Below are 26,004 nucleotides of genomic sequence, written 5' to 3'. Positions count from 1 at the left end.
TCACCTAAGACCCACAATTTTGAGTGGTTCATGACAACACCATTGCTACTTTGGCCACGGGATCTCAAGAAAAGGTTGAAAGGTGTAGGTCATTCTCCATATTTGAATCCGGTGGCCTTTGGGAGGTTGATGATATCGATGAAGCTGGACGCTCGACCTTCTTCTCTGACATCAAGATTGTGGATAAATGCAACGATCAAGCAGTTTAATTGCTTCACTAGACAAACGCTACAGTTGGTACTGGTTTTTTGCTCTTTCGTTCTCCTACTCATTTCTACGTTGTTGCTTTGTTTTAGTGTCTTGTTCTTTAGTTTGTATCTCAGTTTCAGTGTCTTGTTTTTTTAGTTTATATCTGTAGCTAGGCTTTCATTTTATTGTATTTCAATATTGTTGCAAGCTTTGTGGGGCCTTTGTGATTGGTTAGCTTGGTGTTTACCATGTGAGTTGAGGCCCTTAAGGGTCACCTATACGTGACCACCCTCTTATCAAAAGGAAAAAGCTACGATGGCTTTGTACCTCGCTTATTGATCCTAGATGTTTTCAGTTTCAGCTTGCTTTATGATTGTTTGTAATTAGCCTTGGCCATTGATGGTTGGTTCCGATATCTAGTGTTGTCGGGTTTTGTTTTATGCCTTTGTTGGTATTTCTTTTCTATTTTGTAAGCTCCGAACACAATTTTAGTTCTAGCAAAAAATAAAATAAAATAAAGTAATAGATTTAGGTCCATCACCTTAAAATCAGTTACATTTATCAGACAGTAGCATTTTTTTATTTTATAAGGGTTTGTAAAGATTAGAAAGCAATACGAGGGGAGGGTATTCTAGATTGCAACAAGGGGCATGATAGCAAAAGTGTAGATTGGTCAAGGGGCCACTGGGAAATTGAGTAGTGGAGTTAGATATAGATTGGAGAAAATGGGGGCTGTCAACGCTAGCTACTCGATGGCTTGCATCATTGTAGGCAGATGTATCCAAATCTACAACTCTCATATATCTGTATATTTTTAAAGTTTTCCTTAATTAGCATATATATTATGAGCATTAGGTAGGTGTACATTTGTACTTGCTCCCTTGTAATTGTCCCTCCAATTCTTGGGAAAATACCTAGATGTTTCCATGCATGTCTGGATTCAGCTAATGCCCGTCCAAAACTATATATATATATATATGTAGTAATATATGAAGCCTTGAACAATGAAGTGACCATACCACACTCTTAAGTGTATTTTTAGTAATAAATTAAGAAGGACCACAATGACGCTATATACCTGCCATTGCCAATCCTTTAATTAGTTCCTTGTCTCTGAGCGACCCGCCAACTTATCCCACTGCTTTATACACTTGTGCACCCCACCACTCAAAACCCTTTCCACATTAATCCAACCCATCAAAAAGCTTTGCCCATGTAATAATTTTATCAAATTAATTTTCAGTACTTCTTGTGCATATATTTGCTCAATAGGATACATACATGACCGTCTGCTATATTATATTGCTTTTGTAATTAACTTGCCATAATTAAAATTCAAATAAGAATATATAAAAACTTGTCACAAAAGTTTTGCTTTTGAACTCTCATACTTGAACAGCTGATTTGCGCTTTCCAACTTTCTCCTGTTTTCTCAAGGGACCAATCCATCTGATAAAGATGTGTGGACTACATATATACATATATAGTAGATATCTCAAGAGACCATAATATCTGTTCCACAAGTAACCATTGATGAAAGTTGCTTCCAACACCACACGAAGAATCCAAACGCAATGGCTTGCTGACGCAGATTCCATATTATCAATCAATTAGAATATGGATGGGTTGGCCTATGCATGGATGGCTCCTCCTTTTTGCTAGGTGGTCACTACCCTTCTTAGTTAACTGGTTTATTTTTCAGGAGATTAATAGATTTCTTCTTCTTCTTCTTGGTTAGATAAGAAATAATAGATTTGTTCTTTTTCTTTTGAAGAAAGGAACCGAAGATATTTTTCTATTTCCTTGAGGCATGCAAGCCAAAAAGTGGAATGATAAATCCACTAAATTTAACTAGATTCAAGGAAATATCTTCCACTAGCTGGCAGTAGTAATATATATATATATATATATAGGAAAAGTTCATGACAATATATCAGTTGTTATTTATTAATTAGGATTATGTTACTTGTACCGACACGGATGATAGGCCCGATGACAAGATCGAACTCGATCATCGATCATCAAGTCGTTGTGGACTCGGGCTTCATCTAGAGACGATAGTGGCAAGGCGATACAAATTATGTGAGATCATTTTTATTATTTTACGTTTTCGATTATTCTCTCGATAATTTAATTATTTATACAAATAATATTTTTCTTATTAAGGCCAGCCAACAAAGATTAACAAATTAGTCAAAATTTTACATATAATAAAGTCATGAAGAATAATATTTCTTAAACATTAAAAAAATATTCTCAACTAACCCAAAGAGTGGGATTCATTCACAACCATTATTACCAAACAAGACAACCTACATATGTACAGGTGCATATTAATCATCAAATTCCTGCACCATAAGCCTAACATTTTCTCCTTTTTTTTACTTTATGCTTTCCGGGAAATTATTTTATTCGTTTGAGCCAATTAAGGGAAGAAGACTCACGCGGCAAAATTTGACCTCATCTCAACTCAACACAAGAAGTCACCTCCATAGCACCTGTAAAGCAACTCTTTTTAAGGATTGGTACATGTTGGTTGAAGGCTTCAATTTCCCTTTCTCTCTTTCTTTGATTTTAATTGCTGCACCACCAATATGGAGAAAAAAAAGAAGGGAAAAGGACCCCCCAAAGCACTCTTTTTTCTCGCCAGTAATCCTTCATCAAATGTTTAATTTTGACTATGTATAGATTGTATCTGCATCTAGATTTACCTAATACATCTACATTTACTTAACGAGTATATTAGAGAGAAGGTCACTCATCTCTGAAAATTAGTTGAGCAAATTTCAGATATCTCAGGTGAATAAAAAAATAAAAAGAAACTAGCACATATAATATCATTGGGTCCAAAATAAAAATAATCCTTTCGTATTCTAGTAATAGTAATGCCAAGAGTTATAACATCTCCTCGTTAAAGAAAGTGTTAAAATAAAGAAAATAATAACACACGTTCTTTTTAGTCTCCTTCAATGAGAATGTGTCATCTAATTGATGACACTGTTATCAATCATGATTTTTTTTAATATTATTCTTTTATAAATGTAAAAGAGTACACGTGAAGAAAGAAGATGTTTTTTTAATGAAAATGATAGCAAATTATTTAAGTACTTAAACTATGTGTTGTGGCTAGCTGGTCAAGAGGCTAAATCATTGCTCCCATTGATACATTTTTTGCCATGCTCCCTTGCCCACTGCTGTTTGCCTGTTTGTTTAAGAACTAATCAATAGCGCCACTATTAACTTATCGAACAACATGGCATCACTATACACCAAAATTGTCGTCCAAATGTTGGTAGGTTTTGTTTATGTTGTGTAATAGGTAAAAGTATATTAAAAGTTTAAAAATGCTTAAAAGTTTAAAATAATATTTTGGGTTCTTTTTAATTGGGGTCCCACACAACGCGTAAATTAAATAATTCTGACATGTGTAAATGAGGATCTCAAAAAAAAGATAAATATTATTCTTTACGAATTTTAATAAAATTTTGGTACAAAAGAGATAAATATTATATATTAAAAATTTTAATTGTGATAAGATATTAAAATATTGAGATAAATATTATTTATAAAAAAAATCTCAAATCAAAAAAATTTATGATCGTCCCATTTTGCTCTATAAATAAGCAGGCCTTTATTTAAAAAATATATATCTTTGATACTGATAAAAAAAAATTTTTATAGTTTTCAGCATCCTTGATTTTCGATTTAAATATCAAAGTATTTGCATAGGAAGTTTCTCGCGCCCTCTAATTATTTTCTTCCTTGCAGAATCAAGTAGCCAAATGATAACGTTCTTAATCAAATAAATTTATTATTATATCTTTACAACAACAATTTAAAAAATATTTTAAAACCCTAGAATCTCTTGTAATTAAAGGTATAAGTTATAGGAAATCTTAGTATAACAATGATATGTAATTAAGGGTTTAAGTTATAGGAAATCTTAGTATAACAATAATAGGTTTAAGGATGAAAAACTGAGTCCCCAGGGCATAAGTCGGGCAAACGATATGTCAATGTCATTCTGATGGCTCGTGAGTTCGATCCTCACCTTGTACAATGAGGTGAAGTCTCACACCTACAATTTACTTCTTCTGACACGATCAAGGACAACAACACCAAAGATAGCACCACTCATCCCATGATGGCGCTGCCTCAAATGACTAGTGCCAAGAGTTCACTGAATATCCTTGATGGTAACTTGTTAACCACATTAAATTAGACCTCAATAATATCTTATATCCCTCGTCTCTTCCTTTAAAGCCCAACACGACACTGTCTGGACTTGCCAAGCCATAATTGATTCAACAGATCCGGCCCAATTTCTTGGAGGATGCCCATCACTGCCCAATGGGCCCAACAAGGTGAAGCAGGCCCATTTCTATTTTATAAAATATTCAAAATTAAATTTTAAAAGTTTATTCCTATATAAATTTATATTATTCCTATTTCAAACCATGGAGACAGTGGGATAATCTACACAAGCTCAACTGTTACATGAAAAGATCTTCTTCTAACATAAATATTTAAATTTCAAATTTTAGTAAGATTTAGATATGGGAATTCAAAATTCAAATTCAAATTCAATGAGAGATTCATTTGATTGATTAATTTTAATTGGTGTAGATAGCCCAATTTGGTGATCATCTGACTTACTTAAATAAAAATTTAATTTATACTTTTGGACTTATTTAAAAAGCTGGGGTTTCTAAAATTTAAAATTTTTCAAAAATTTATCAAAATTAAATGAAACTGATTGATCTTGGTGCTAAGTTTTGCTTACCTCTTGGCTATTGTTGTCTTTATTAGCCCAAGCCCAACAGCGGGCCCAAGGATTTGGGCCCAACATGACTCACATAGCAAGTTGGGCCTGCCAACTACCACGGTGAGTTTTGCACGCTCGTCGGTTAGAGGGTTGGCTCATTTAACATCTTTACTATACTCCTAAGATATTTTACCAAGTTATTAATTTTTCTTGTTTTTGTTTTTATTTTTATTTAAAAGCAAAACACTATTTGATACCCTTACATTATTTCCAATTTTATACTTTTAGTTTGTCTTATTTTCTTTTTTTCTTTTAACCAAGTCAATACAGCATCGAGCTGTAACATATAGACATGTAAAATGAGTCATGTTGAATTGATATGCCTGTCTTGTCAACTCAACCTGATTTTAGATCATACCTTGCAAAGAAACTAAAATACATATCTCATGCTACTTGTGGTGGTTTCTTAGAAATTTTTGTAAATGAGTCATTAATAATTAAAATTTTTAATTGTGAAAAATGAATTAATTAGGCCGATAAAGCATATTTAAAAGGATCTAATTAGTTTTTTCAATCTAAGTCCATCTTAACATTTAATCATATGTATAGGGCCGACCCAAGGCATAGGTCACAGTGGCCTATGCCTAGGGCCCCCAAAAAATATAGCAACTATTGGTTAGGGCCCCCCAAAAATATAGCAATTGTTGGTTGAGGCCCCAAAAAATACATGTCAACAGTCACCCTCACCAAGACGTGCAAGCAAAGTGCCGCTACAATCTCGTGCAATAAATGTGGAGGACCACAAAATTTATTATGGTCTAGGGCCCCATTAAACCTTGGGCCGGCCTGCATATGTAATATGAAGAAGTAGAGAATTTACAAATTATTGGGTCAATTAATAACAGGGTTCATTAAAAAAAAAAAAACCCTAAAATTAGGTACCTCTCTCCCATCTAGAATATAAATTGAGATGATTTGCCATATTAAGAATTTTCATACAAGTATTAGAGGAGTATCTAGCTAGACCACGTAAATCTTCCAGTGTTATTTTGATTTTTCAATACCCATTAATAATTTGCCTAAAGAGGATTCAAATGATTGCAAATTCCAATGTTTCTTTAACTTTTTTTAATATTGTGTGGTCTATTTTTGGTATTAAAAAATAAATTGCACCTTATATCTAAGAGAGAAAGGGAGACTTTCTATAGAGATGAGAGGGTGAAAGTACGTAGTAGAGACCACAGAGAAACAGAAGGTGGTGAGAAGATTGAGAATTGATAAACAACAAATGAGAGGGGCTATATGTGGGTTAGGGTTGGGATAGCTTTGGAATAAGTCAAAGTAGTGGATAGGATTTTTGCTATTATTTCTTAGCTAATTTCTAGGAGGGGATGGATATCATGTTACCAACATCTTTATAATCTTTATAAATGAGAATAACGCTACATATCTATATTGTAGATAATTTTTAGTCTATGTAAATATATAAAGTGGAGATTCTCTATAATGTAGATATATAGCATCACTCTAGAAATAATATCAGGTTGTGAAATTACAAATTTCTTTTATATGTTTCTTTGTCTTGATTTTCAGATTTCAAATTGGATAATGTGCAAGAATAAACTTAACAACCATTCAAGCTAAAGATCAAATTCAAACTTTTGTGTCATAGGCAAAAGCACATTAAATGACCCCCAAAAAATCTAAAAGCTCAAAATAACATTTTGGACTAAAAGGTGTAAATTTTTTCGTACGCAATGAGTCCTACATAACCCACAAAGTAGATAACTCTGATATTCAAAGATTTTTTCAAAAAGATAAGTATCATCTATAAGAGAGATAAATGTTATCTAAAAAAATTTAATTCCAATAGGATTAGGATTAGGATTAGTTAAGATAGATGTTTTCTAATCCTAGCAAGGTTAGGAAAAGTGAAGATAAGCATTATCAGTAAAAATTCTAATTCTAATAAATTTCAGAATGTCGAGATAGATGTTATGTTTCATTCTTTGCAAGCTCAAACAGTTTGACGACGATTTTTTCAATCAAATAAATTTATTGTTGTATTTTAACAAGGACATAGACCAATTCTGAGGTCGTGTGGGCCAACAAGTTCAACGATTCTGGCGGCCGAATCCATTGCACGAAGACAAAAATCCTGCAGGTTGGAACTGTTCAGCATTGGCGAAGGCCTAAAACAAGGAAAATATTAGCCGGATACTCGTTGATCTTACCAGGAAATTCTTTTACGCCAATGTCCCTTGAATTGGTGATGCAAAATGGGAATAATCCAGGCGGCCTGCCGCCTTCTAACCATATAAATCCAGATCTTTTACTCCACAATGACCACATGAACAATATATGTGAAGGAGAACCCATCGTTCTATTCTCTCTACCAAGAAAATTCTGTCTTTGTTTGGAGTCCGAGAAAATTATGGGCGCGGGAGCAAGGAGCTCATATGATATATCGTGGGCTGATCAATGGGACTATTGTATTAGCGAACCTGAATCTGTTCCTGGAAAGAAGAGCAATGGTGCTGGCAAATTCTCGAGCAAGGTGTCTGAGAAGCTTGACAAAACCAAAGCAGTGGCTTCAATGGGTGTGAAGCAAGTTAAAGAAGGAGCCTCTTCAGGAATTGTCTGGATCAGGGCCAAGTGCCAGAAGACCACCCATAAATAGAAGAAACAACAAAATTAGCACTTTTTGGGGAAGACCTTACCTCTCTGTATACTTTCCCTTGCTACTTTTATCTCAACTGTGTGAATAATCTCTTTAATTTGGGCTGTTTGCAGGATTTTCTTACATATGTCACCATGATTGTTTTGTACGTCCTTGTTGAGAGAAACAGTTTCAGCATGAATGTCGTGTGAACAACACATTAGCACCACTCATGTTGTTTGCAGAAGATGACTTTGTTATTTGAAACCATATCTCAGTTTTTCTTTCTTTTTAACATATTTCAAACAGCAGACTAGTGAGCTTTCTAAGATAACGATGTCCCACAAATCGTTAGGAAATGTTTTTTTTTTTCTATAAATAAGAATTGTATTAAACGAAAATCACAAAGTGTCTACAAATTACCGAAGCATACCCCAGAGTCACAAAATAACAAAGCGGCAAATTAGCAATCAACAAAAGTGAACATGAATACTGAAGAGAGAATAAGTTCTCAGAACTAGGGATTCACATGATGCTATCATATAAAGAGGTCGGACGATGATCAGCAAGACAACAAAAACCCCGACATCTAAAGACGAGCACCAATGAGAATTACCACAATAGGAGAAACCAAACCAACAAAGTAGATCTCCAGCAATCCAAGAAATATCAGCAAAACAAACATATTCATGAGACAACAACCATTCTACTTGAAGGTTGATGCAGGAGCATGACAACTCCTAAGATACTAAGTGGTATGTCTCAGTGAAGTACAAAAGACTGGTCAATACATGGAGCGACTCTGAAAGGAATGGGGAAAAGGGAAAGTGATCAATTGTGCCCAAACAGTACACTGAATCTGATACGTCAACTGAGATAATGAATGCTCTTGGTCCTTAAAGCACCTATTATCCTGCTCCTTTCAAATAAAATACACCATTGTCTACAAAACCAAACGATTAGTAATATGCCAAGGATTCTTCCTAGTCCACCTAGTCATAACCATAGCACTTCGGTTTCCTATCGTCGCCACTCAGCAAGGCCATCCAAATTTCTTCAAACGCTTGACCGAGCTTATAATTGATCTTTGTAGTGATTTAATCTTCCATATATAAAAATCATGCTATATTAAGATGAGACTAAACAATTCCCAGCTGGCCCCAGGGTTATGCAGGCCATGCAATTCAATTCAAGGTCCTAGTCAGCCTAATTTTAAGCACAAGGTACAGCGAACAAACATGGGCCTAATTACCTGTTCTCTCTCTAGCTAGGTGGCCTGCTGCTTTCCAATTTGAGAGTTGAGACCTTTCACCTGCAAAAACTCAACTTTATATAAAAAAATTATCGTCCACATCTCTTTGGATATGGTGAATTTGCAACTTGATACGTATCTTCTTTTCTAATTTCTATATATAAACAACTAAAACCTAATCCCACCAGCGTTTAAAAATGGTGGTGCATGCGCATAACACGGGCTTCCCCTCTTCTCTATAAATAAAAGCCAGCATCGCCTTTGAAAAGAGAGGGGCCGCCAACACAAAAAGGAAAGAGACCGGACCTTTCTCGTCGCCGTCTGTATCTTTTCCAGGAAAGGATTAATAAGCTTTTCTTGGGGAAGATAAAGATCAGGAATTAATGGCGGAAATGGACCAGAACCCATGGAGCAGCAGTAATAATAATAATAATAATGCCGGGGCGGCGGCTGCGGGCGGCGGGAAGCCGGGGTTGTACGAGAAGAAGAAGCTGTCGCGGAAGGTGAGCGAGAAGTTTGGGAAGACGAAAGTTGCAGCGGCCACCGGCATGAAGAAGGTCAAGGAAGGGGTCAAGGAAGGAGCCTCCGCCAGCGCCTACTGGATGAAGATCAAGTACCATGCCATCAAGAACAGGAAGAAATAATCAATACGATTATGATCACCATCATATCACAAAGATGAAAATGGTTCTTAATTCTTTATATATATTTGTGTTGGCCCTTATTTCATGTTCATATATATATATACAAATCCTTCCTTGATCTGCATCGCCTGCAATTGCTGCTTAATTGTTTCCTGAGAAATGGATATAATTTTAGGTTGGCTTTGAGAAGGATTTTAAAGGATGATAAATGACAAAGTTAAATTAATGACCTTATCGAAACCTTAACTATATTTTGTCTTTGATGAACTTCGTTTAATCTTATTGTGGGTTCAACACCTGAAATGCAAATCTCAGAAGAAGTTGTTTAATCCATGTTAATAACCCTTTGGGCTTTGGTTAGCTCACTTTGTTTAAATGTGTGACATTAAAAGAGTTTTGGGAGAACACAATTAACTCCTAAACTTAGCCTATACCATTGTACACTTACCCAATTATAATGTCTAATTATAATTTCTTAATGAATGAAAAAAATATATATACTTAAATACGTTCAATTAGCTAACTAAGTCAGTCTAAATATCCAAAATCTTTTTCTGAATAAAATTTATGATCGATCAACCATTTCTAAGATCTTAATGGTTAATTTATCCTAATAATAAACTTATATGTAATGATATCAATTTATTCAATTTTACTTGCATATCTTAATAATAAACCTATATGTACGAGAATATTATTTTATTTGCATTGAATAACATAATATTTGTCCAACATAGACATAATGAGAGGGGGACATGGGGCCCATTCCCCTCTCCCCCTCTGCATGCCCGTGTCGGATTTGATGTAGAGAGAAGAATAAATCTACGTATATGTAATGACCTCAATAAATAGCACAATAAACTTTTTATACTACCCAAACAATATATATATATATATATATGAGGTAGTTGTGTATTTTTAATTGAATTTATGTTGCAGTTTCTCCTTCAATATTATTGCTGAATTTGATTGACAAATACTCTTTACCCTGCTGGTTGAGGTGGTGGAAAACTTTCATCAACTACTGATGCCTACCCATCAATTTCCCGTCCAGCATTTGTTCTTCTAGCTTAAGGTAAGGAGCGTTGCTTATAATATTAGGGTATTAAAAGATATCTTTTGCAAACTTTAATGTAATTATTAATCATCATATATTAAAAAAATACTTCTAAAAATACTACAACCTAGTTGCTCAAATATAATAATAAATTTCTTTCCACCAAAAAACGTCATCGTCGTCAAGGCATTTGGACTCTGCAAGAAAGAGAATGATTAGAGAGTATAAGAAAATTCTCACACAAATACTTCGATACTTAAGTCAAACATTAAAAACTTGAATGTAGTATTAAAACAAGTATTAGGAACATATCTTTTCTGAAATGATAGCCTGTTTATTTATAAAGGAGTATAGAGATTTCTTAAATCCCTTGGAATTAGGATTCTTACTATAATATTTATTTTGACATTCTAAAATTCTTTAGAATTAAAATTCGTATTAATAATATTTATTCTAATATTCTGATATCTTATTAGAATTAAAATTCTTTATAAATAATGTCTATCCTATTCATATGACTCTCGGAAGAATTTTTGAATGTCAAAATTATCCAGTTTGCGCATTGTTTTAATGTGATTTTTGGTGTAAAAAATTTATAAAAATATTATTTGTATACATAATTCTTTGTCATATTTCTTGCACCATGCATGGTTAAGAAAAGCGTGCCACATGTATATCTTAGAATGGTATAAATTTCCAAATCCAAGTTGAATTAAACGAAGGAGAACAAACAAATTAAAATGAAGAATCCTCACACTTTATGTCAGCAAAAGCAGTATTTTCTTTTCTTTCTAAATATCAAGGGGGGAATAGACTTATGGCTTCATAAATATACCTTTATTTTGCAAAAACAATAATGTTAAATCCTAAACTTTGATTTTGTAAAAATAAATTTGTGATATTTTAATTTTTGTCATGCAATTGTTAAATTTTCTGTTCGACATTTTCACACACAGATAGAGTGGGAATTGGAGGAAGAAGATGAGAAAGTATTGGCACTATTGTCAAGATTATTAGGCTGTTATTTTGCTTTAGCTTTCTCAAAAGCAAAGGAAAATTTCCTTGTAAATGCTGTTACTGTGCAGAAATCTCAAGTTGGTGTTGAAAAATTGGTACAAAATTAGCATTGTGATATGTCATATTAAGGCTAAAATTTAAGTGAGACCCATTAAATATTTTAAGCGTGTCAAATTGAATTCTTATTCTCCATCGTGAAGAGATTGATTTGGTATATTTATATGCCCAAAATGATAAATAGGTGAATGAAAAATTGATGCTCAAAGTATACCCGTTGAGTTGAAAAAATAAAAAGAAATATTCTTATCTCACATGGAAAAAGAAACATAGCATTTTAATGTTTATATAGCCTTACACATTTTATAATGAATAAACTTGTTAGACAAAAGTGTGCGCATGGGTGGTGCAAATCCCAAGTCCAACCAATTGAACTTTGTAAATATCATTAACTGTCTTCTACAAAATTGCATCATTCAAATCATTGACATACAAAGATATCCTAATAATGTTCTTTCATTGTTTAAGTTTGCTAAAAGGTTTTATACTTCAAAATCTGTATATCGTTGTATTCTGAGAGACAGACTCCTAAACAACCTCTAGCATTCTTGGTGAGAAGACGAATTTATTTTAAAGACATTGTGTGTCACACAAGTTTCGATTCTCTGTCCCTGCACTACTTCTGTTTAATTTTTTATTTTGTTGTATTATTAGTTTTATTTATATAATATTATATTTTTAACGGTTGGAGTACCTTGATCACTTTCTCATACACTGGCCAGTGAGTTCAAAGCCAGGCAACTATGTGTACCCAATCGAGAAAGAGGACCTTCTGCCCATGGACTACAAATCTGTATGGGCAGCTATGGAGGAATGCCAAAGATCGAGTTGGCCTCACCAGGGCCATTGGAGTGAGCAATTTCTCCTGCAAGAAGCTTGCCAATCTCCTTGCCACTGCCACAATCCCTCCATCTGCAAATCAAGTTTGTTTAATTTCTTCAACAAGAAGTTCAATTTTTATTTTCCTCTTATTATCTATTTTGGTCCATGACGAGTCAGAACTTTTGTAACCGACATCACATACAAAAGTTTCAATCCTCTCTCTTATATGATTGAGAAAGTGTTTATGTTGTGGAAGGTGGAGGTGAACCCATTTTGGCAACAGACGAAGCTGAAAGGAGTTAGACTGTAAAGCCAGTGGAATTGTCGTGCTGCCTTAGGCTCCTTTGGGCATCAAATAAGGCAGCCACTGGCAGAACTATGGAGTGTGATGTGCTAAGAGATATTGCAAAGGCCATAGGAAGGTCTGTTGCTCTGGTACTTCTCATAGACGTGCCCTTAATTTTTTGTTTTTTTAACAAAAAATAAAACAAAGACAGACTTCTGACCAAACATTTGGAACCCACTAAGAAAACATTTTGTTCCTCTTCATGCAGTGGCATATTATCGAAAATGATAAACATGTTAGAATAAGATTTATTTTTTTCTAGGGTAGCATTTGTTAAAATGAACAAAATAAAATTGTATCAAGAAAATGTTGAAATCTTTTTTACATGAAATAGTCAAAATATAAGATTGATAAATATTTTAAAATTTCCTTTGTTAAATTTTTTGGAATGCATTAAGGGTTATATGGGTTATTTTTTCTTATCTATAAAGTTTCAAATAAATTTATTTAAAAATGGAAGAAATAAATTTATCTGAATAATCTCAGATAAAAATTAACATGATTTCTTTTCAATGGGTTGTTAGATAAATTTAACAAATACAATAAAAAGTACTACAAACATTGTTAAATATTTATTTTATGGAATGCATGTGACTTTTGCTCCAAATATTTAAATAAACTTGCCCAATCAATTGTATTCCTATTCTAAAGGAATTTGTTAGATGTGCTGCGATTTTCAAGATTATGACTAGACTGACTTGCTTGATTTACATAAACTTTACCAACTTTCAGTTTGTAAATCAGCTTATATATATGAACTGATAGTTGAATAAAAAATATATATCTTGACTAAAACATATTAATTTCTTTTAGTGTTTTCTCTGTTGTATTAGCTCTGTTTATTTTCATTCTTGGTCTTCTTCTAAAACTTTCAATTGGTATCAGAGCACTATTTCTTGAGAGATCTGTGAGTGTTAAGATCATCAAACACTACTCATAAACACAAAAATGTCAAACACAGAAGGAGACTCAACCTTTTCTATGTTGGCACCTCCAGTCTTTGATGGGAAAATTACATTATGTGGGCTGTTTGAATGGAAGCTTACCTAGAAGCTCTGGATCTTTGGGAAGCTGTGGAAGAAGATTATGAAGTTCCTCCACTGTTGAATAAGCCCACCATAGCTCAAATCAAGAATCACAAGGAAAGAAGAACCAGGAAATCAAAGGCCAAAGCTTGTTTGTTTAATGATGTTTCAACAATCGTATTCTTGCGAATTATGTCTCTCAAAACAGCAAAAGTCACGTGCATTCCATAAAGTAAATATTTAACACTCCTCCTTTCTTTAGGAACTGCACACTCCAATTCTTTACCTTGGAAGTTCGAATTTGCTGATTGAAAGTGGCTTTGTAAACATGTCTGCTAACTGGTCTTCAGACTTGCAGTAGACTAAAATTACATCTCTACTTATCATCATTTTTTATGTTTGAGGATGATACACTTTGTAGGCCTTAGAAACTGAACTATAACCCACAAAGATGTCTGGAATTGCCTTCTTGTCAAGCTTAACCTGTGGCACATGAAAAAAACATATACAACCAAATACTTTAAGAAAGTTCAATGAAGGTTTATCCCGATACCCATACCAAGCTTCAAATGGAGTTGTGTCTTTCAAAGCCTTGGTTGGAAGTCTATTTTGCAAAAACAGTACTGTTGTATTGGTTGCCTCTACCCAAAATGTTTTTAGCAATTCCTTCTCATGCAACATACATCTGGCCATCCATTATCGATCTATTCCTCCTCTCGCTAACTCCATTTTGCTCCAAGGTGTATGGAACAGTTGATGTTCTACCCTTGTGCTTAGTTTTGATGATGAAAAACATATGTTATTAAATCCCTAAGTCATGAATCAAGGTGGTGGTTTTCAACAAAAATCAATTTCAAGTGCATTGTTAAAATGAAAACCAAAAAGATTATGATTTTCTATTTTAGTTAGAGATTTGCAAAGTCAAGTTTTTAGTCTTAAAAGAATCTCCTAAAATGATTTTCAAATTAGCTTTGAAGTCGTTGGTCAACATAGAGCTAAAATTGTTCTAAGGCAAAAGACCAACTTGAACATAAATGTGTTTGATGAAAATTCAATCTTAAGTATGAAAAATCATTTATGTTAATCTCATTCTTCAGAATAAGCTTTCATATTTTGAAGCATGCATGAAAGGTTTTGGTTTGAAACTTAATCGTATGAAAAAATCCTTTAGTTCATGCATCATGTCTTGAAACTCGTTTTGATAACGCTTCAATATTTTTCTAAGTCTGGAAGCCTAGCACCTTATAAGGAGACATATATGAAAATGGTTTCTTTTTAAAAAACTAACTCCCGGTAATTCAATAACTAACATTCATTAGTGATAAAATGATTTTTAACGAATTTTTCAAGAGATGAAAAGTGTATATCTTGGAGGTGATAAAATCGCAAAATCCTAAGTTCCTACTAAAATCCAAATTCTACTTTTTTATTCTTATGGATTTTGATTTTTTAGATATTTTTATTGAATCCAAATGGGGGGTACTTTCTTATTTACATTTATGTATTAAAGTAAATGGAAGGTAAAATATAAATTAAACAAAATGAAAACATTTACTTAAATTAAAGAAATGTAAACTATGCATAAGGATAGTCGACTATGCTTCTTCAATCTGTCGACTGTGTGCTTCAATCTGTCAACTATGCATAAGGATAGTCGACTATGCTTCTTCAATCTGTCGACCATATCTTGCATCTGTCGACTATTTTTGTGTCTGTCGACTATTGTGAAAGGATAGTCGACTATGCTATTTCATCTGTCGACTATTTTTGTTCTGTAAATTCAAAATTTTCTTCACATTTTTGCAATAGTCGACTATGCATATGTATCTGTCGACTATGGGATTTTTGTGTTATAAGATAGTCGACTATGCTTTTCTGTCTGTCGACTATGGCTAGTTTTATTTGATAAAATAGTCGACTAACCTATTTGATCTGTCGACTATGTGTTTCACAGAAACTTACAACGGCTAGTTTTTCAATCTCCAACGGCTAGTTTCTCATTCTCCAACGGTCACAAACGGCTTCATTTCTCTTCAATCTTGTAGGAAGCTTATATATACATATCAAGGAGATCAAGAGAAGGCTAATGGACGAGAATGAATTAATTTGAGCTTACTGTTACTCGTTTGTATTTACAGTGATTGTGCTTCAATTTTTTTTCTCTCTTCAAGGCTTTGATTTTAACTTGTATTAATTCATTCAAGCCTTATTTTTATTGTGAGAGAACTTGTAACTAAGAGTGCCCACTACTAGCATCTCGTTTACATTTGTATCACTCTTACTTTCCTAGCTTTGTGCTAGAAGACTTGCTCGTTAAAGCAAGTGGCTGTAATTCCTAGCTAGGTGCTAGAGGACTTGCTTGTATAAGCAAGAGGTTGTAATTCCTAGTCTTGGACTAGAGGACCTACTTGGTTTAAGTAGGGGGTTTTAGTGGATGGTTTAAAAAATCCTTAGTGAGGAGCTAAGGTAGTGGATTAGGCTTGGTTAAGCCGAACCACTATAAATCCTTGTGTTTTCTTATGCTTGTGTTCTTTGATATATTTATCTTTCCAAGCATTTCATTATTCCTCCTCGGTTCTCATATTTATCTTTGTTCATTTGTCATTTTTATGGTTTACGCTTTAAAACTCTAAATCCTCAATCTGTATCAAAAAGTTTTTATATTGATGTTCTATCATTTAAGTTTTTAAAATAACCAATTCCCCCCCCCCCCTCTTGGTGTGTGCCATAGAACCTACCTGTTCTAACACAGTAAGCTGATATTCAATGCCAGCTTTTTTGCAAAATAAATTAAACTCGGCTAAAGTGTATTCTTTTCCATTATCAAACCTCAACAATTCAATCCTGTAGCCACTTTGATTTTCTACCATTTTCTTGAACTTCCAAAATACACCAATAACTTCGGACTTGAATTTCAAGAAAAATATCCAGCACATTCTTGTGAAATCATCAATTAAAAGAATGTAGTAAAGGCTACCTTGTAATGATGGTGTTCTTTGTGGTACTGCAACATCTGTGTGAATGAGTTGCAGCTTATGAAAAGCTCTCCAAGTTGATTTGGGAAATGGCAGCCTGTTTTGTTTACCAAATTGACAAGCAATACAATTTGGCAGATGATCATCAAGCTCTGTTAGACCTCTTGTCATGTCATTCTTCTGTAATTTCAGCATCCTTTGAAGGTGATAATGGCCAAGCCTCTTGTGCCAAATTTCAGTGTTGCTGACTTTATTGAAATAAGCTATTTGCTCCTCCATTGGGTCATATAAGAAGCTTTTACCTCTTATTTTAAGCCTTAAAATTTCTTTTCCAATTGCAAAAAAAATGAGACAATGGAAATCTTCAAAGGATACTTTAAATCCTTTCTCCAACAGGTGACCAACACTTAGTAAATTTTGATCAATGTCAGGTACATAAAGAACATCAGAAATTGTTTTTGTACCTCAGCTGGTTGTGATTGCAATAGTTCCAATCCCTTTTAAAGGAAGATAGCCACCATTGCCAATTATGACCTTCGTAACTTTTGAAAGCTTTAACTCCTTAAATAGAGCTTTATTCGACGTCATGTGGTTTGTGCAACCACTATCAATCAGCCAATTTTCAGAAGAAATTGTAATTGAAAAACATGTTGCAACAAACATCTGGTCTTATTTTTCTTGATCAGCTACATGATCTCAAGAAAAAATTATCCTCCTTATCAATATTGTAAGAAAAAAAGGGCATCCACCTTTTAGATGTTGGTGGAGACCAGATGTGAAATGCAACAAATGCAATTTTTCTATCATAAACAACTCCTCTTCCATTGCTTTCCTCCATTTCGAATCCTTTAATGTCACTAGGTTCACAAATTGCTACATTACACCTTACATAGATGTCTGAAAAAAGAAAAGTCATTGGCGTAAAATGGGTGTTCAGAGCAAAACTAAATGTAGATAGTTCCATCAATAAATACAAAGCCAGACTCATTTTTAAAGGGCATGCTCAAATTTATGGTGCTGATTATTCTGACACCTTTGCTCCTGTTGCAAGATTAGATACAATCAGGTTGTCTGGTAGTATCAGCACAAGAAGGCTGGAAAGTGTTTCAGCTAGATGTGAAATTAGCCTTTTTGAATAGCGTATTACAGGAGGAGATATACATTGAGAAACTAGAGGATTTGTCAAGTAAGGTGAAGAAGACAAGGTCTACCTGCTAAAAAAGGCTCTTTATGGCCTAAAGCAAGCGCCAAGAACCTAGTACAGTAGGATAGATGCTCACTTGCTAAGCCTTGGTTTTGTCAAAAGCCTGTCGGAAGCCACTCTTTATGTTGATGATCTTTTAATGACATGAAATAATACAAGACTAGTTGAAGAGTTCAAACAAGAAATGATGCAGGTCTTTGAAATGACAGATCTTGGTCTCATGACTTATTTCCTTGGAATGGAGGTCAAGCAAGGTAAAAACGTGGTGTTCATTTGTCAGAAGAAATATGCAAAGGAAATCCTGAAAAAATTTTAGATGGAGGAATGCAAAACAGTGAGCACACCAATGAATCAAAAGAAGAAGCTGATCGTAACGAAGATAGAGATGATAAAATTGATGAAGGTTATTGCAGGAGCTTGATTGGATGCTTAATGTATCTCACAGCAACAAAGCCTGATATTTTATTTCTTGTAAGTCTGTTATCTCAATTTATGAATTGTGCTAGTGAAATACATTTAAGAGCAGCAAAAAGAATATTGAGGTACATCCAAGGCACTGTTTCTATGGTGTCAAGTTTGAGAAGTGTCAAAACTTCAAGTTGTATGGGTTCTCAAATAGTGATTGGGTTGGATCCGTTGATGACATGAAAAGCACTTCAGGATATTGTTTCAGTCTAGGCTCAGGAGTTTTCTCATGGTGTTCCAAAAAACAAGAAATTGTAGCACAATCCACTGCAGAAGCTAAATTTATAGCAACAACAATAGCTACAAATCAAGTTTTATGGCTGAAAAAAAAAATTTGTGACTTACATATGAAGCAGAAAGAAAGAACTGAGATTTTTATCGAAAACCAAGCAGCTATTGCAATCTCAAACAATCCAGTGTTTCATGGGAAGACCAAGCATTTCAACATCAAGCTTTATTTTTTTAGGGAAGTGCAACAAAATGGAGATGTAACTTTAGTCTATTGCAAGTCTGAAGACCAGTTAGCAGACCTGTTTACAAAGCCACTTTCAATCAGCAAATTCAAACTTCTAAGGCAAAGAATTGGAATGTGCAATTCCTAAAGCAATGAGGAGAGTTAAATATTTGCTTTATGGAATGCAAGTGACTTTTGCTCCAGATATTTAAATAAACTTGCCTCGTCAATTGTATTTCTATTCTAAAGGAATTTGTTAGATGTGCTACGATTTTCAAGATTATGACTAGGCTGACTTGCTTGATTTACGTAAACTTTACCAACTTTCAGTTTGTAAATCACCTTATATATATGAGTTGATAGTTGAATAAAAAATATATATCTTGACTAAAACATATCAATTTCTTTTAGTGTTATCTTTACCATATCAACTCTGTTCATTTTCATTCTTGATCTTCTTCTAAAACTTTCAAACACAATAAAAAGTACTCTTGTTTGTAATGCTTTTCAAATCTCAATTTTTTCAGCCTATATATTGGTTAACAAACACTACTTAGGGGAATAAGATGATTGCCAGATCTATAAAAAAAAATCAGTTTATCAAAAATTATGAAGTATAACTTATCAAAAATTATGAAGTCAAAAAGATGTTATCTTTGATACTTCCTATTTTTTGTGCTTCTTTATCTGATAAATTGAGAGAAAGAGAAAGAGAGTCTCAATTGCCTTTAAGCAACAAAGCAAACAGCTAAAGGACCTTCTCCCAAATAGAGACTTACCATCATCTTTTTCATTTCCTTGTCTTTCATTAAAGCATTTCTATAAATGAAAGAAAAAATAAGAAAGATTGATTGGCGATATCAGTGCAAGTGTGTTTGAGATGGGTTTATAAGCAAAGGGTTGGAATATTGGTGAAGAGCTTCAATAAGGAAAGGATGAAAGAAAACCATGAGATCTTCAAGTGGGCATTAAGCAATGAGAAGGCTAGGAAAATTGTTGGTTTTGCCGTAGAAAAAATAGCACACAAAGGTCTAAAAGAGTTGCTTTCTTTTAGTTCAAAAACATACTTATAGATATTACAAAGCCAATACTTTCAACCACTTTACTAACTCTTGTCTGTTGAAATGCAATTTAAATTAAGCTCATTCACCCTTTTTACAAAAAGAAAAAAATAAGCTTAAATCAAGCTTCATCACATTTTGTCAACATATCTAGATATATCTAATTTAATCAAAAAGATTTTTTCTACATTAGTGACAACAACCTTATCACAACACCATTACTCCTTGGCAAGTTCATTGCTAACTCCAAGCATCAATCTCTGCTCTTCAAATCTACTTCTTAGTAGTGCCTTGGTCAGTATATCAGCCATTTGAATTTCAGAGCTACACTGCATCAGATCAACTTCTTTCTCTTTCTCTGCTTCTCTTATAAAATGATATTTGATTTTTATATACTTAGTCTTTCCATGAAAGACTGGATTCTTAGCAATTGCAAATGCTGACTTGTTATCACAATAAATCTTAGTAGAATGCTTTTATTCTTGCTTCAAGTCAACCAATAACTTTCTTAACCAGATAGCTCGATTCACTACTGATGCAGCTGCAATACACTCAGCTTTAGCTGTGGATTGTGCCACAGCATCTTGCTTCCTCAAGCTCCAACTGAACACACCTGAACCAATTAGGAATACGAAACCAGATGTGCTCTTCATATCTTCATTTAAGCATGTCCAATCACTATTAGTGCAGCCTACCAGTTTTAATTCCAAAGCTTTCCTGAACCAAACTCCACGATCTTCAATTGTTTTCACATACCTCAATATCCTTTTTGCAACTCTTAAATGCAGGTCACTTGGTGCCGACATGAATATGGATAATAAGTTTGCTGCAAATATAATATCTGGCCTTATCACCATTAAATATAACCAACAACCTATCATACTCCTATAGATTCCTTCATCAAATTTCTCAACTCCATATTCTTTAAGTAATTTTTCATTTACTACCGAATGAGTGCTAATAGGTTTACAATTCATCATTCCAATCTTCTTAAGAACTTCTCTAGCATATTTCCTTTGGCAAATGAAAATTCCTTGTTGACTTTGATGAATTTCAATGCTTTGGAAATAAATCATAACTCCTAAGTCAGTCATCTTACACATTTGCTTCTTGAATTTTTATACTAAAGAGATGCACCTCTCTATCACCAAGAGATCTTTAATATATAAGAAGACTATCAAAGTTTCTTTATCTTCCTGTTTCACATACAAAGTCGCTTCATTATTGCTCTTGTTAAACCCCAACTTCAAGAGGTAATCATTTATTTTGCTATACCAAGCCCTTGGGGCCTGCTTTAAGTCATATAAAGTTTTCTTAAGCAGATATACTTTATCTTCTTACCTTTTAACAAAAAATCATTCAAGTTGTTCAACAAAGATCTCCTCCAAATAGCCATTTAAAAAAGCAGATTTTACATCTAACTGAAATATTTTACAATTTATTTGAGCAGCTAAAGTAAGCAAAAGTCTAATAATATCATACCTTGCCACTGGTGCAAAGGTATTTGAGACATCCACTCCAAATTGCAGAGAGTAGCCCTTTACCACCAATCTAGCTTTAAGCTTGTTAATAAAGCCATATGAATTCAATTTGGTTCTGTACACCCATTTAACTCCAATAACTTTCTTGTGTTTTGGCCTCTTTAACAAGTGTCATGTTTGATTTTTCTCAATCATCTTCAGTTCTTCTTCCATGGCCTTCTTCCATTCACTTGAATTAATTGCTTCATGAAAGCTATTGGGTTCAATTACTGCAACATTGCATCGGGCATAAACGTCAGCAAGTGATCTCTCTCATCTCACTAAAAACTCTTCATTAGAACTTGATTCCTCTTGAATTATAGTTGTATCTTGTTCATTGGGTGAATTCCCTTTAAAAAAAACTGCTGTGAAGTTTTAGCAACATTCTTGTCCTAATTCCAAGCTCCAAACTAATCGAATTTCACATTTCTACTGGTAATAACCTTCCTTGTCTGCACATCGTAAATTCTATAACCCTTGGCATTGCTACTATATCCCAAGAAGACACCAGGAATTGCCTTTTGATCTAACTTGTCCCTCTTCACCTCTAAAACAAGAGAATAGCATAGACAAAATATTTACTAACCCTCCACAACTAAATATCATTACAAAATATTTTGATCTAACGTATGAGTATCTAGAAAAATCTTATTTCAACACTCATCTTCATGATTTTTCTTGGAGACTCCCAGTTTAATCCTTAAATCTTCAAACCTTCTAGCTGCAAGTGACTTGGTCATAATGCCTGCAAGTTGGTTTTCTAAGCTGCAATGAATTAGCTGCACTTCACTTTTTTTTTCAGCTTGCCTGATGGCATGAAACCTAATATTTATGTGCTTTGTACACCCATGTTACACTGGATTTTTAGTCATTGAAATGGTTGATTTATTGTCAACTTGAATGACAACAGCTTCATGTTAAGTTTCAAACAAATCTTCCAAAACCTTCCTTAACCAAATGGCTTGCTTAGCAGTAACAGCAGCAGCCGCCATGTACTCTACTTTTGTAGTTGACTAAGCAATAACATCTTGGTTTCTTGAAACTCATGAAAAAACTCCTAAACCCATAGAAAATAGATAACTAGTGGTGTCTTTCATGTCATCTAGGCATCCCGCCCAATCACTATCAGAAAACCCTTGCAACTTTTCATTTTCTGTTGTTGTATACCAAATTCCAGAATTATAAGTACCTTTGACATACCTTAGGACTCTTTTAGCTACCCTTAAATGAACTTGACCAGGTGATTGCATATACCTGGAGAACACACTTGTTGCAAACATGATATCTGGTCTTGAAGTAGTTAAATACAAGAGGCTTCCCACCAAACTTATATAATGGCTAGGATTCACATCTTCACCCTTTTCTGCCTTTGACAGCTTTCCATTTTGAGCCAGAGGTGTAGCAACAGATTTACACCTTTCCATATTAAACTTCTTCAACAAATCAAGTGCATACTTTCTTTGGGAAATGAAGATGTTGTTTTACTTTTGTATACTTAGTTTTGATGATGAAAAATAATATTTTATTTAATCCCTAAGTCATGAATCAAGATTGTGGTTTTCAACATAAATCAATTTCAATGTCAAGTATTACTTTGTGAGAATGAAAAACAAATGAATTTCAAATATCGAGATTTCAAAGTTATATTTTTCTAAGTCTGGAAGGTTAGCACCTTATAAGGAGACATATATGAAAATGTTTTCTTTTTAGAAAACTAACTCCTGGTATTTCAATAGCTAACATTCATTAGTAATAAAATAATTTTTAACAAATTTTTCAAGAAATCGAAAGTGTATATCTTGGAGGTGGTAAAATCGTAAAATCCTAAGTTTTTACTAAAATCTAAATTCTATTTTCTTATTCTTATGGATTTTGATTTTTTAGATATTTTTATTGAATCCAAATGGGGGGTATTTTCTTATTTACATTTATGTATTTAAGTAAATGGAAGGTAAAATATAAATTAAACAAAATAAGGACATTTACTTAAACTAAAGAAATGTAAAAATGTTGTAATGTTTTCAAGCCTCATTCTGTTGACTATCTTCTTCATTTGTCGACTGTGTGCTTCAATCTATCGACTATGCCCATAAATAGTCGATTATGTGCTTAAGGATAGTCGACTATCCCTATATGTTCTGTCGACTATGTTTGGCTTCTGTCGACTATATTTCATTTTGTTGACTATTGTGTAAGGATAGTCGACTATGCTATTTCTTCTGTCGACTATATTTGTATATGATATTCAAAAAAAATTTCATATTTTCGAATCTGTCGACTATGTGAATGTGATAGTCGACTATCAGTAGATTTTGTTAGACAATAGTCGACTATGCTTTCTTGTCTGTCGACTATGGCTTGTTTTACTTGAAAATATAGTCAACTATGCATTATATTCTGTCGACTATCTCTTTTGCAGAAAACTTTCAACGGTTGGTTTTTCAAACTCCAACGGTCACAAACGGCTAGTTTCCTCTTCAATCTCTATGAATGCCTATATATACAACTCACGAATGATCAAGAAGTGGCCAATGGATGGAAACGAGATGATCTAAATATTGCAAATAATTTTATTCGAGCTTACAGTGTTCTGTACTTTCATTGTTATATTTTTCTCTCCAAGGCTTTGTTCTATTATTGTTAATATATTCTTAAACCTTGTTTTCATTGTGAGAGATCTTGTAACTAAGAGTGTTAACTCTTAGATTCTCTCTTTAATTTGTATCATTTTTATTTTCCTAGCTTATGTAGCTAGAGGGCCTATTTAAGTGGGAGGTTTTGTAATTTTCCTAGTCTCGGACTAAAGGACCTACTTGGTTTAAGTAGGGGGTTTTAGTGGATGGTTTGAAAAATTCTTAAGAGCTAAGGTAGTGAATTAGGCTTGGGTTAAGTGATTAGTGGTTAATTTTGTAAAAATTTTGTTATAATTATACCCTTCTTTTGATCTTAAAAATGGTTTAAATTAGATATTAATATATATTATGGTTATATGCAAGTTTAAATTGAAAAATGAATGAAATGAAATTTTAAAGTAAAATTTAATAATAATAATAATAATATATAAAATTATATATAATACATATACATCATTATATGCATGCATGTAATATATATATATAATATAATCTAATATATATATATGTGTGCCATGTGTAATACATATATATAATATATAATTTATTAATAACATTAAATTATTTTTTTTTAGGCATGAAGAATTCAAGCCCATGAAGATTTAAAGTCCATGAAGACATCAAATCCATGAAAAATTCAAATCCATGAAGAATTCAAGCCCATGAAGATTTAAAGTCCATGAAGACATCAAATCCATGAAGAAATCAAGCCCATGAAAAATTCAAATCCATGAAGAATTCAAGCCCATGAAGAATTAAGGCCCAATTTGAGCAACCCATGGAAGATATTATTTGGAGAAGGCCCAAGGATTATTTTTAATCCTAATAAAGATTAAAAAACCAATTTATAGAAATCTATTTTTATTTTTTATGTGAGAGCTTTATTAGGTATGTTTTTTAGCTAAAATCCATTTAACTATTAGGTGGATATTATAGCTAAAATCCATTTAACTTTATGAGTGCTTTATTAGGTATGTATTTTAGCTAAAATCCATTTAATATTAGGTGTGTATTATAGCTAAAATCCATTTAACTTTAAGTGTGTGAGTGCCCATTAGATATAATTATGTCTAATTGAATAATTGAAATTGTGTGGTTTGTATTGCATCTTGTGGCCTATAAATAGCTCACTTGATTGCATTTGTAAGTGTGATTATTATTCTTGAATAAAAGTTTAGTTATTTCCTTAGAATTCTCTCTTTGAGAATTGCTTTTGTTCTCTCTCATTTTCTTTAGTATTTTCTCTTGTGATCTTACTACCTTCATTTCTTTCTTCTTTTAAATTCTTATGTCATTTATTATTACTTTATTATTCACCGCCTAAATGGATGGTTAGTTTATGCCTTTAAATTCTTGCAATTTTAATTCTTGTATTTTAATTGTTCACCGCCTAAATGGACGGTTAGTTTATGCCTTTAAATTCTTGCAATTTTAATTCTTGTATTTTAATTATCTACCGCCTAAATGGCCGGTTAGTTTCTTCTATTTTAATTCCTGTCATTTAAATTCTGTTATTTAAATTATGTCATTTAAATTGTTGTCAATTAATTTAATAGAGATGAGTAGCTAAATCTAATCTTGGGTTAAGGCAAGGACAGTGTCTAACGCCAATGATTCCCAAAGAAAGCTACGCTTTAAATGAGTAACATTGGTTTAAACTTCAATATGAGTTTGTTTTGATTATTGAAAAATCACTAGGTTTGGATTGGAGCGTAAACCTAACTTAGAGCTTTCATGTCACGCATGAGAGTTACTAGAACTGGAAACGCTATCATACCCAAACCCGGATGATTAATTTAGTTGTTTTGTGTATTAATTGTAATTAAATTTATGGTAGTTTTTTTAAATTAGAATCCCGC

General features: G+C 33.2%; 1 pseudogene; it reads left to right on the top strand.

Moving 5' to 3' along the window:
- The first annotated feature begins 12,322 nt into the window (after window positions 1-12,322).
- LOC127796346 (non-functional NADPH-dependent codeinone reductase 2-like) lies at window positions 12,323-20,883 on the top strand (annotated as a pseudogene).
- The last annotated feature ends 5,121 nt before the right edge of the window (window positions 20,884-26,004 follow it).

Source organism: Diospyros lotus, chromosome 3 (assembly GCF_014633365.1).
Source record: "Diospyros lotus cultivar Yz01 chromosome 3, ASM1463336v1, whole genome shotgun sequence".
Taxonomy (NCBI): domain Eukaryota; kingdom Viridiplantae; phylum Streptophyta; class Magnoliopsida; order Ericales; family Ebenaceae; genus Diospyros; species Diospyros lotus.
The sequence above is the reverse complement of the archived record's forward strand: the minus strand, read 5'-3'. Positions and strand labels throughout refer to the sequence as shown.